The following is a 13,805-nucleotide window of genomic DNA, read 5'->3' on the forward strand; positions in this document are numbered from 1 at the left end:
ACGCAGAAAACAAAGGCTCTGACCTGAAATGCAGGGAAGAACTGATAAGACCTAATGGTTGATGGCTTGGGGAGGGGGAAGGGGGGGTGTGGGGGGCAGGGTAAATAGTAGCACTATGGACCGAAGTGCAAAAAATGAGGAAGCAATGGAAGGGTTTTTTAAATACTTTATTTATTGGGACACCTGGGTGGCTCAGTTGGTTAAGCAGCTGCCTTCGGCTCAGGTCATGATCCCAGCGTCCTGGGATCGAGTCCCACATCGGGCTCCTTGCCCCGCAGGGAGCCTGCTTCTCCCTCTGCCACTCTGTCTGCCTATGCTCACTCGCGCGCTCTCTCTCTTTGACAAATAAATAAATAAAATCTTTAAATAAAAATAAATAAATATTTTATTTATTTATTTGAGAGAGAGAGAGTGTGCAAGTGCGGGGGGAGGGGCAGAGAGAGAGAAAATCTCCAGTAGACTCCCTGCTGAGCCCGGAGCCTGATGTGGGCCTCGATGTCACGACCCTGATCATAACCTAAGGCAAAATCAAGAGTCGATTGTTCAACCAACTGAGCCACCCAGGTGGCCTGCAATGAAAGTTTGGAGAGAAAATTAGGAAATGTTGAGTCTTAGGTGGGCGGAGATGACCACTAGGAAAGTTGTCGCCTATGGAAGGTCCCATCCCGAACTCGCTGGTGCTTCTAGAATCCTCTGGTTATGTTTTTAATATTGTTGTTGTTTTTGTGTTTTGTTTGGTTTGGTTTTGAGAGCACGCAGGTGGGGGGAGGGGCAGAGGGAGAGGAAGCAAAAGGATCTTAAGCAGGCACTGCACCCAGCATGGAGCCCGATGTGGGGCTCAATCTCACGACCCTGAACTCACAACCTGAGCCACAACCAAAAGTTGGGTGCTTAATAAACTGAGCCCCCCGGGCGCCCCTCTGGCTCTGATTTATTGTAGCCCCAATAACCCTATATCATGAATATGGGCCTTTCTCTCTCCCTAAGAGTCTGCGAGCTCCTTAAGAAGAGATCACATCTTATTCTAGTTCCACCCCCAGAGAGACTATCTGGCCCCTAGTAGATGCTCAGTGAATCGACTTGGAATGAATCACTGAATGAAACCGAGCTCAGATCAGAGGTTCAGGCTGAGGATGACATGCCTGGAGCAGGCAGGCCACTTTGAGGTAAGAGTTGATGCCATGGTAAATAGCACAATGGAAGGGGGTGGCTGCCTGATCTGCCACCAGCCAGATGTCGCAAGAATAGGAGGTTCTAGCAAACCTGAGCTCTAGAGAGGCACACTCTTAAACTTTGACCTCCCATTCGGGTGTCAGGGATCATAGTCATCAAATGAGGAAGAAGACAGGAGTCTGAGCCATTGTCGTCCACCCATGGCTTGCTGAAAAGGAAAAGTAATTTTTATTTGCCAGCTGGTACAAGGTTCATTCACCCTTATCATGGTTGTCATACAACATTATAATAAGTATCCATCAGGGGCATAAAGATATTCTGCATGTGACGTGCCTGACTTCTGGGCACTGGGAATTATATTTTGTGCCATACCCAGGATCTGGTCTACAGGGAATGTGCTTTTTTGGCTGGATCCTGTTACTCCTAAAAAGTAGCCCAAAGCATGGAGCATTCTCGAAAATGCATTTCAAGCATTTTAAGGCTGCCCCTCAAATTGCTAGCCAGATCCTTGTTTCACTTCCTGCAGGCACCAGGATATGGGGTTCAAGACCTTCTGAATGCCAAAAGCCATAGATAATAACCCCGGCCATTTTAGACTCTGCTCTTACCTTCATAGCCTGGACATATAATTGAATTTCCCCAGGAATTTTATGATATATTGATTGAACCTAATTAAGTCTCTATTATCTGCCTTAGCAGCCTCTACCCAGAACTATTCAATTCAAACAACATTTACTAAGCTACTAAGTACAAAGCTATGTGCGGGGCCTCTGCTAGACACAGAGATAAGTAAGACCTTGTCCCTCTCCACCATGAGCCCTGCGGCCCCTGGTCCTGGAACCGTGAGGGTTTATGTACTGATACTCTTACACAGGAACATAAGATAAATACTGTAAAAGAAACGGAGAGAGCTGTCACCACATTCACAGTGAATTACTGGGTTGAAATGGTAAAGATCCAAATTGTTCGTTTGAAATAGGAATGACTCTACGTATAGGTTTTTAAGCACTTGTTCTTAAAACAGAGCCTAGGGAATACTGACTCACCTGGTATTAGGTACCACACTCACTTCATTCATGATTATTAACCCCGACGTGTCCTCCCAGTAACCATCATTCTCATTCCTCCACTTCCAGCCCTCTTGCTTGAACATACACAGAGCGGGGGTTATCTCCTAGGGAAGTGCAGAAACGTTTTTAGGATGACCCAGGGTAGCTTTTGTTCCTTTCCTTGGCTCTGCTCGGTAGGATGCTCCCTAGTCCCCTGGCAAAGACGACACGTTGCTGAGTTAATACCCTTGACAGTTCTTTCCCGCTCCTTCTTCCCGAGAGAGACTACTGTTCTTCCATGTCTCCACTACTGCCAAGGCCAGAAGCCAGGCATGCAAGAGTGGGGTGAAACCAAATTTGCAAACAGACCTCACTCTACCCAAACTTTGGAGAGAAAATTACGCTTAAGGAAAATCACAGCTATTTTTCCAGAATATCGTCATACATAACCCTGTCAAATAACTTCAAGGTGAATGGTATTTGGTTTTATATATATTTCTATGTGTGTATGTATGTATGTGTATCCTAATATATATATATATATATATATATTCAATGTGTGTATGTAAACTTGTAATTTTAAACTTCATGGTTATTTTCAGAAACTGCACCACAATTAGAGCCAACTCCGAGTAGGCAGTAAATGCTTACATTGCATCACACAAGCTTCCAGACTTAAACTGTATGTGTGGTTAATTTAAAAAGAGATTACCATGCTTTCCTGCACATATTAGCCTAAACAACTCACTTAGCCTTAAATCCAAGATACTTTTACCAAATGGGAATATCTGCCCTCCTGAATTTTCAAAGTGGTTGGTGATGAAAAACAAATAGGATGGTGTTGGTAAGACCACTCTGCATAAAACAAGGGAGTTAGGATTATCATTATTGAAAAGAATCTTCTGGACCTTTGGGTCTTTCCTTTGGTATCTGTAAGCCACCAGGCGAGTTAGCTATCACGGATGCTCAAGATGGACTTTTTCTGTCTTTCCATTAAAACTATTCATAATCTTGGACCCCAAACATCGAAGTCTAGTAGTTAGTCTACTCAGGAAATTCTAGAACCTTACCTGCCATTTCTTCAATAAGGGTTGTATTCAACATTCCCCTGTGCCCGGCAGAGCATAGACCTTGGAGATGCTAAGACGAGTAATTCCCAGTCTGTGTAGAAAGGGCTTGGAACATAGCCGAAAGAAACAAATAAGTAAATGCAGTAAAAATTTTATAGGCGCTATCTAGAAGCCTGCGTGGAGAACAAAGAGCAGGGAGGAGGGAGTGGTTGAAGGGAGCGTGGGTGGGAGCGTGACAGACTTTGCTGATCCCCCACCTAACCATCATCCCTTCCCCTCCCCCACACCAGCTTCCACCAAAGAGACTTGAAAGTCAAATGCTGCCTTCCTCACCCTCCCTCCGCCCTAAGCACCCATGGGACCTGGAGGGGGTCGATGAGATCAAAGTGTCACTTTGCTGGCCGGTTTCTGGGAAAGTGTTGCTTTCTTGAGAAAAGAATTTGGGGTCGATTGTATTTTGCAAAGATGGCTACAAAAGTATCCCCCGCCAGGGGTGCTCTTCCAACAGTGTGATTGTAGAGCTCCTCCCGGGAAGAGGTGGGGTCAATATCCTCTTCCCTTGACCCCGGGGGGGGGGGGGGGGGGGGGGGGGGGAAGGTGTGTCTTTAGTCTTAGCCAACGGAATGCACCGAAAGCGCCGCCGTGACGTGTGAGGTTGGATCACAAAAAAGCCGTGCATCTCCACGTCTTCCTCCGGTACACTTGCTTCTGGACACCACATGGAGACACTGGGTCTAGACGGTCCGGCCAACAGCACCGACCACGAAGCCTAGGAGTGAGGATGTGTCTCAGGGTTTGCAGCCCCATGATTGAATTGAGACTTCCAGTCTTCCCAGCTGAGACCCCAGACGTGGTGGGTTAGGACCACCTTTCCCCATGGTGCTCTGTACAAGCTCCCACACCACAGAATCTGTGAGCATAATTAAATGGTTGTTTTGATGCCATTTAGCTTTGGGGGGTTTGTTTTTACATCTGGACTGAGGACATGGTTGGCATTACTCCTTCTCTCGGCTTCCAGCCTTGATTCTGGGAGCTGAGCAGGGTGGGAGTGGGGGAAACCTTACAAGCATGTGGTGAAAGCGTCATGTGGATCTTGACGAGGTCGATCTGTTAAACCAACATCTGCAACTGCCTATCTCCAGACCTTCTGGAATGTGAGCAAAATTAATACACTCCTGTTGGTCTGTACTGCTGAACGCCAGATTATCTGTTGCTTGTTAGAAGCACCCCTAACTCATACATGAGAGCCCTACTGGTAAGATTTGGTAGATTTGTGGGGGACAAAATTTGATTTTTAAATGTCGCTGACTGTCTAATCGGAATAAAAGCAGAAATAGCTATTGTAGCCTGGGCTTCTGAGAAGTTTGGCTGTGAAGAGAATGAGAGAAATGAATTGGTAGCTGGGGGGCAAATTTGCCTATGGGCAAATTTTATAGTCCATGAGGAAATATCTAGTAAAACCATAGAGATTAAAGCAGGAAAGAGAATAATATCAGTAATTATTGTACAGCTCAACCCTGCTTTGGCCCTCTCCATCTTCAGCCGATCTCAAAGACTCTCTTGGGAATTTTTAAAATAGAGCCGGCTTCATGGGCGTTCAACCTGTAGAGCTGCACAAGGACCTCATGCTTAGAAGGACTCCATGGTTGATTTAATGCTCCCCTGTTTCTGTCTTGAAATTCCTAATATTTTTTGAACAAGGGGCCTCATTTTTATTTTGCACTGATTCCTGCAAATAACAGACGGTCCTGCCTAAAAAGTGTTCTGCTCCCATGACCCATTCACGTACAGTGCTAAGAAACGTGGACTTTCATTACCCATGGATCTTCAAGGGCATTCTGTTCTGTTTTTAAGTAGCATAGCACACGTTGTCATATGTGCTATGACATCCTCAGATGGCCGTTAAGATGGTGGCTTTCTCCATCTTGGGAATTTTCCAGCTCTCTGGAATGATTGCAAACCCAGAGAGACTATTGAAGACCCTTAATAAAACTGTGCCATCCAGGTCCATGGGTCCTCTGGCCCGCACCTGCCCCATGAAGGTCAAATGCATTCGCAGAGCTGGGAATCAATTCCCCAGGAACTATACCCCACATCCCCCAGATGACTGGGCAGGTTAGTGGCCCACCACTGACTAATACTTTCCATGTGACCTGCTGAAATAGTCCTCCCACAGGAATTATGGATTCTCTTGTTCATCCTCCCATCTCCCCCACAGCTACAATTGTACCTGTAGAGTACGCTCCAGGTCAGTCACTGGGACATACGTCATGGAACAAAGGCTCGGTATGAAGTCTCCAGCAAATGCAGCTCGTTAAAAGGGGTCCTCTATTGATGGAATGACCTCGGTTGCCACCCTCTTTTTTAATTTTTAATCTGAGTACAGTTGACACACAATGTAACATTAGTTTCAGGTGTACACCGTAGTGATTCAACAAGTCTCTGTGTGATGCTCACGGCAAGTGTAGCTACCATCTGTCACCATGCAATGCTGTCACAGTGTCATTGTACCATACACAGCACAGTAGACTTGAAATACTTGCCTAGCAAGTATTTTAGCAAATTCAAGTATTTTAGCAAATACAAATAAAATACTATTCAAGTATTTTAGCAAGTATTTGCAAATTTAGCAAATTTAGCAAATACTTGCTAAAATACTGTATTGCCTAGGTCAAGTAGACTTGAAATACTGTACACAGTATTCCCCGTGTTCCCTGTGCTCTGCCTGCCATTCCCATGACTTACTCACTCCGTAACTGGAAGTCTGTACCTCCCACTCCCCTCCACTCATGTCCCCCACCCCCCATCTACCTCCCCTCTGGAAACCATCAGTTTGTTCTCTGTATTTATGGCTCTAATTCTGCTCTTTGTTTATTCATTTTTTTATATTTCACGTGTAAGTGCCGTCAGAAGGTATTTGTCTTTCTCTGCTGACTTATTTCACTTAGCATAATCCCCTCTAGGTCCACCCATGTTGTCATAAATAGCAAGATCTCATTTTTTGTGGCTTTTTTTTAGATTCCTCTACTTGTGTGTGATGTGTATATATCCCATCTTTATCTATTCATCTATCGATGGACACGTGGGTTGTTTCCATACCTTGGCAAATGCAAACAATGCTGCAATAAACATAGGGGTGCGTATATCTTTTTGAATTAGTATTTCTTTGGGTAAATACCCAGTAGTGCATATGATATTTCTATTTTTAATGTTTTGAGGGACTTTATACTGTTTTCCACAGTGACCGTACCAATTTGCATTCCCACCAATGGTGCCCAAGCGTTCCTGCCATACTCCTTATATTTTATCTCTCTAGCTGCCCAGAAGACTTCAGGACATCTCCCTGGGGACAGGAATAGCTAAAAATATTCAAGCAAGAGATTTAATCAACTCTCACTGATGTGGACTAACAAAACACCATTCTCTCTTTCCTTCCTATGTTGGGATTACCAGAACCTGGGACCTCCCCCATTGCCTCTCATAGATCCTCTCTGAAGTGGGGAAAAAGGGGCACCAGAGTGTTCTGTGAAACTGTCATTTTCAAGCCATCAGGTATGTGCCACAGCTATAGATCACGAATTCCACAGGTAGAGTTCATTTCTTTTCTAGAGAGAGTCATGGTGACCAGGATTCCAACCAGCTGCGTTTCAATCCTACCAAAATAAAAACCAGGAATGGGAGCAGGAGGTCTGTTGGGTAGGGTGAGGATTTGGTAATGTAGTGAGAGGGCCTGCCATGGATGCCCAGGTAGGTGTCTATGGTCCCATCATCCCCGAAACAAGGCAGCAGACTGCTACCAAGCTCCCTCATCCTCTCCACCACTGGGTGGTTGGGGAACTGTGGACATGCCCCACCTGACCTGATTCTAACTGGCTCAGAGCGTGCGGGAGAAGGCATGTGGAAGCTTCTAGCAGATAGGGGTGTGTGTTGCTGAGAAGTGGAGGTGGGAACTTACCTCCTCCTCTCCCCTGACCTCTCCCTGTGCTAAGGGAAGAGGACAGGATGAATTTATGTTCCCACTTCTATTAGCAGGGCTCAGCAGCCATTAAAAAAAAAATACATCTAAGCATTTGTTTTTAATTACAAATGGAGAAGTGCTAGCAGAAAACTGAAAAGCAGAAGATGGATTTTTACCTACCCAGGGGAAAATCTGGCTAAAAAACAAAAAAGAGAAAAGAAAAAACCCTGAGTGTTTGATATATATCTTCAGGACCCATTTCTGTGTCCACGATAGGAGACCCCATGGTTCAATGCCTGCATTTCATAGCAGCCTGAAATCATTTCAGCCCAAACACCTTGAAGAGGCATATGGTCCACAGGCGTATTTTTCAAAATCCCCTTTTTCTTCTCCCACCCACTGTCCCACATGCAACAGCTCACTTCTCCTTTCTCAAAACCCTTCAGAAAATATCCTCCTAGCCCTAGCCAACGTGCCTATATCTTTCTCCCCCTTTTACTTTGCTCTCAGTTCTCAAGGCAGAAGCCTAAGAAAGCTCATCTTGAAAGATGGGTCCTTCCACAAGAATGAGGGAGAGAGAGAAAGCTACAGGACTCAGAATTCTTTGCAGGTGGAGAGAGAAAAGCTGAGATTCTCTACACGGGCTCGTTTTCTCATCTTACACATGCAGTTAAAAACATAGATGTTTTTCTACATCAATAAATATTCTTACATGTAATAATTTTGAATGGCTCCCTAGTATTCCATTGTAAACTATAATAAATTATTATAAATAAAGTATAATTTCTGTAACTGAACCACTAGTAGTTTCTTTGCAACTTTCACATAAGATCTGTGATAGCTTTCGCTGTTGCTTACATCCTTCGCACACCCTCAATTATTGACTGAGGATAAATCTCCAAAAGTAGGGATTCTGCTGCATTAGTTGGGATATTTTTGGCCACTTATGTGACATGCTGGGATTTAATTAGCATGCATGTATTTATATCTGGGATAAAGTCAGAGCTGGGACGGTGGGTTTGGTTCCACAATATCAAGGACCCAGGCTCTTTCTATCTTGAGGCTTCAGCATCCCTAGATGATGCTCTTGTCCAAGTGATCTGAATTCTAGACAGTAGGACAAAGGAAAAGGAGGGAAACGAGAGACCTCACTTGTGTCCCTTCACGGCTCAGCCTGGAGGGCACCACATCCCTTCTGCTCTCGTCCCATTGACCAAAACTTACTCACGTGCTCATTCTCAGCTGCAGGGAAAGCTGGGACTATCATCTTTACTCCAAGTAGCCCAGCTAAAAATTCTATTACCGTTCAATAAGGGATTAATGAGCATACATGTTTTTAAAGCTCTTTATTTTATTTTTATTTTTTTTTTATTTTTTATTTTTTTAAAGATTTAATTTATTTATTTGACAGACAGAGATCACAAGTAGGCAGAGAGGCAGGCAGAGAGAGGAAGGGAAGCAGGTTCCCCGCTAAGCAGAGAGCCCGATGCGGGGCTCAATCCCAGGACCCTGGGATCATGACCTGAGCTGAAGGCAGAGGCTTTAACCCACTGAGCCACCCAGGCGCCCCTATTTTTATTTTTATTTTTAAGGCTTTTGATATCTGCTATCTCATTGGTTTGCAGAAAGACTGTAGGAATTTATATCCCCTTTGCCCACACAGGACCTTTAAAATATCTCACCAAATTAATAATGGAAGAAGATTATTGTTGGGCTGCTTTGCGTTACATTTTCTTAATTTCTGGTGATGTCCACACCATTTTTTTTTTCTGTTGAAATACATCTCAGAAATGGCTTCAGCCATTTCTAAATTCTAAACGCAGAGTGAAATGGGCAGCCCAGATTTCAAGATTAGAGACTCTCAGTAGGGCACGCCAGTTTGCCCACTGTCTTTAGGTCTGTTTTGCTACACACAGTTCTAATCCTGGTTCTCAGGGGTGGTCCCTTTTTTTTCGCCAGGTATGGACCTACTGTTGCCAAGTAGGTCTGCCCTTGGGTTTTACTGTTTCAAAGACTTTGATGGCATGGTGAGGCGGCCCCTTTGAAGCAGAGGGGGAATTACTCAACTTGAAAGGACTGTTGTTTCTGGGAATTCCAGCTACAGTAAGTTCATTGTTACCTTTATTCATTTAGTGTTGCAGGGTCACCAGGACGCCCCGTCCCAACTCAGACTAGATAGCCTGGTTCGGGGTCATAAAACCTCTTGCTGGGTCTGGGAGATGCCCACTGTATCTGTCAGGAAAGGCTAGGTTCTGCTGAGGTAATAAACACTCTCAAATTCAGTGACTTAAAACAATAGTTTTTTCATATTTACATAATCGTCTATCTTGGGTCAGTGTCAGGGGCTCTATTCCAAATCACCCTTATCGTGGAACCAGGGTAAGGACTTCACCATCTAGAACATGGCCAGTCACCGACAGAAAACTATGCACTTATTCACCAAGCTTTTTCCCAGAAGTGACATGTTACTTTCATTCACCTCCTATTGGCCAAAGCAAGTCACATGACTGCTCTTAACTTCAAGAGGGATGGAAATGCAATGGTACCACCATGTGCTCGGAGAGCTGGAAATATTGGGGACTAACATTAATGACTACCAGACTCCTGTTCCTGTGGAAGTAGGGGGTGTGGAGAAGACTTCAGGTTTGGGAAGTCTCCAGAGTTATCTTGGTTAGCTTCCAAAGGGGTCTAGGTATGTTTCCCGTGGTCCTTATGAACCCGGAAGCTTAAGACAGAGTCTTGTCTTACTTGCTTTGGATCCCCAGCAACGGGTACATCTCTTGGCACATGGCAATTGCTCAACAAGTACTTAGTGAATGGGGAATGAGGGAGGGAATATGATCCCTGTAATAGCTTTGATATAAAGGTACTAGAGAGCATAGGACCAAATTGCTAGGAAGGTCCATTGCTTGGGGCAGTCCAAGTCACTACATGAAAGGAGCCAGAAATAATATGTTCATATAATATAACTAGTAGGTGTGGATGAAATGGTGGGTGGCTAGCTAGAATGGAAGGATATTGACCCACCATTTTTACCATCACACACACATGCCTGTATGACCTTGACTCATGCACTCCCAGCGTGTCTGAGTTCACATAAGTTCAGCTTAAGTTCCAATTATCACACAACACCATGTGTCCCCATAGGCACGCACACACATACACCCAGCACTAGCTGATTATAAATGTCTTGCTCATTCTTAAAAGAAGCTTGCTAATACTCACAACTGCTGAAAGAAGCAAGAATAAAGAGCCTAAAAAGTTTCCGTGACTTAACTCTTCATGGGCAAGACGACAGAACAAATTCATTCTTTATGTTTTATCTTGTTAATCTTCTAAACCAAACACGTAATACACGTTGTGTTAGTAAAAATATTTTCATTGCAAACCCCCAAATCAGTTCAGACCAAAGACGAAATGAACAGGGGCACGTGGTGGGCTCAGTAGGTAGACATTGGGACTCTTGACCTTGGAATCATGCATTTGAGCCCCACGTTGGGTGTAGAAATTACTTAAAATAAAACTTTCAGAAAAATGAGAAGAAACTGTAAAACCTTAAAATTAAAGTAACTCCTAAAACCTCAAGAAAGACAGAACCCAACAAATTTTCAAAGAATCTTTTCTTGACATTGCCACCAGATGATACAACGCCACAAATCATTCCAAGTGTAGGTACGGAGGTTCAGATTCTGGGAGAGCATGGGACTGGCCGAGGCCAGATGACATGTAACCACTTCACGCTGGGTGGGGTACGGTGCGGAGGCAGTGAGGTGGGAAGGGAGAAATGCTTAGCTCTCAGGACATCCAGAATCACATGGACCAAAGACAGGGTAGTTACCTGACGTCATGGACGCTGATCAGAACAAAAGCAATAGAAGCTCATGACAGGTGCTTCTATTTTTAAGTAGAAAACATGGATACACAAGGAAAATGAAAATCACCTGCATTCCCCTTACAGTTTATATTTTGGCATATAGCCTTTCAGACATTTCTCTAATCATATATCATTTTTTTCTTGGCAAAAACCGAGCCATACTACGCACCCTGCATTATAATTTGTCTTTTTTTTCCCCCACTGAAAATACCTTGCAAAAACGCTAAATAATCCACAGGATTGAAATATAATTTTAACTCAGAGAAAGGGGATTCAAATGAACTGTAATCAAAGATAGTGACTAGTAGACTAATTAGTCAAAGAGAGAGTAGGAATTTTGGAGTCATGGTTTCTAGACCGACTTTCCTACCCATAAACAACTACTACCGGGATATCTGAATGTTTATGTCTCTGCATAGCTGTCTACCTACGGACACACCTACCCATCAGCTAGTTAGCTACCTCTATTACCAGTCATGATGGATTCAGTTATGTGCCAATAGCAAACCATCCTGAAATCTCAATGGCTTTATAAGTACATTTCTCCATCTCACTACATGTCTGATGCAGGTTGGGAAGACTCTGCTCATCCAGGTACTTGGAAACATCCAGGTCATAAAACCTCCATCTGAACCCAGCAGGGGCATAAAGTGTGGCAGAGTATACCCCTGTTCCCCAAGCTTCACCCAGAAGTGATACATCTTGTTATTTCTACTCACAAGTCATCAGCCAGCATAAAGTCTCATCACCAAAGCAGGAATCCTGTCACGTACCTTAGTTTACCTCCAGAAGAACTAGAATATTTGAGGTGCCAAGTAGCAAAGATGACACTTTGTTTGAGTGTATAAACAATTCAGTCGTCGAAATTGGGTTGGAATAGAGAGTAAAATCTTTCCCGGTTTGCAAAGCCTTTAAGAGGATCAAATGATTTAACCATATTAGTCAGCGTTTGCATCATAAACCATTTCCCTTTCTATCCTAAACTGTATTTCGTCTCTCCCCTTAATCCTCTGTTCATATAATATCAAACAAACCAGAAAGTAAGGACACGGACAGCTGATTCTAGCAACTCACGCAGAAGACAATTTTGTGTTACGCTAAAATGCCCAATGGTATTAATTCTAGGTGATCTAAAACAAAATAGAGTACGTTTGATTACTCTGTTTTAAAAACTATCCTGAGGAATTTTATATTAAAATGAGAGCACTGTTATCAGTGAGTCCGACCAGGAGACTATTAGGAAGATAATACCAGTAATAACACATAGCTTTGGAGCTAGTTTATTTCAAGTGTTGCCTACTGGATGTATTAACTGATTAAATGTTTGCAATCTTTTTAAAGAAGTCATTTATTACACAGACTATGGGAAAACTACATCTGGAGCCACACTGCATGGTGGGACTCAGGTTTATCCATCTGTTACATTTATTGACGGGTCCCAAGGCGCTGTAGCCTTGCGGAAAGAGAGATGGCATTGGTCGTCATGGGAGGTTCACTTGAGCCCCTGGGTACCACTGGAACCAAGCACAGTCATCTGCTTGGAGGCTGAGATGGGAGCAAAGGTAGCTGTCTGAGCAGTACTGGAAGCTACAGATTTCAGGGCAGACAGGTGCCAGGGATGCCCTCTGATGAGTCTAGACACCAAGGCTCACTTACAACCAATCTCATCAACTGACTGGTAAAGGTGCAGCAGGCAGAGGTGATGAAAAGAGATGAGACCGTAGGGCCGGCAGTTTGCAGCTCTTGGAAAAGGGAGCGGGTGATCAGCAGAGCAGAGGACCCCCTGAAACCCAGGGAAAGGGGTAGCAGGATCTGGGTATGGAAGGACCTAAGCACATTGGGTAGAGAGGAGGAGGTGTCCTAGAAAAAAAGCCAGAAAGACTTACTGAAGAACCAAAGTTCATTGCAGAGGAAAACTAGCTGGGGCTTGGGGGCTGGGGTGTAGCTTCCTGGTCATCTGTCTTCTGAACAGATAGGGAATGTGCAAATGTCCTGAGTCTAACACACACTCTCTTGCCAGATCTTAGCTACTCTGAGCAGAGAGGAGAACGTCTGTCAGTCCTAAAAATGGAGGGGATAGGGTGAGGGAAGAGACCTAGACCGGCCAAAACTGGATTCTGAAAAATGCTGCCAATCCTGTTCAGTTCACCCATCCCCCTTTGACATCCCTGAGGGTGCATGCATGGTGATACAAATGCAAGTTTTAATCAAGGCAGCAAGTATTTTTTTCCAGTTTAATATAACAAGCATAATGGTTAAGAGTCAGTATTATTTTTTTAATGTGCCCAATAAATTAGAATTTCTAGTTGCGACTGCAAAAGCAATACGTGCCAATTGCAGAAATTTTTGGAAAAGCAGAAAATAATAAAGAAAAAAATTTAAAGTGCCCATAATCTCAGTGCTGGGAAATAGTTACTGTTAACGTTTAATATGTTTCCTTCTTGTCTTTGTCTATGCAATTTTTAGCAATTCAGGTTTTTTTAAACATGGTAGATTAAATGTTATATACAGAATGAATCCCACATTTATCATTTTAAGTTAAAATATGAACACTTCCCCCTGTACTAAATAACTAAAGGCTTTACACGATCTTTGCCCTTTGCCAACATTTATTTATTCTTTTCCTATTCTGAGTCATTAGGTTTATTGCTAATACTTCATTGTTATAAGTTATACTGAAA

The 13,805-nt window shown here is 43.6% G+C and overlaps 1 long non-coding RNA gene across 1 annotated transcript; it reads right to left on the reverse strand.

Annotated features, from left to right (window-relative positions):
- Positions 1 to 736: 736 nt before the first annotated feature.
- Positions 737 to 3,397, reverse strand: LOC308344053. Its single transcript, XR_013966945.1, has 3 exons — positions 3,293 to 3,397; positions 2,220 to 2,347; positions 737 to 1,381 (listed from the first exon to the last, which is right to left on the reverse strand). It is a non-coding gene; the product is annotated as an uncharacterized lncRNA (long non-coding RNA).
- Positions 3,398 to 13,805: the final 10,408 nt, after the last annotated feature.

The sequence above is a fragment of the Martes martes genome (assembly GCF_963455335.1).
Source record: "Martes martes genome assembly, chromosome: 6".
In the NCBI taxonomy this organism is placed as follows: Eukaryota; Metazoa; Chordata; class Mammalia; order Carnivora; family Mustelidae; genus Martes; species Martes martes.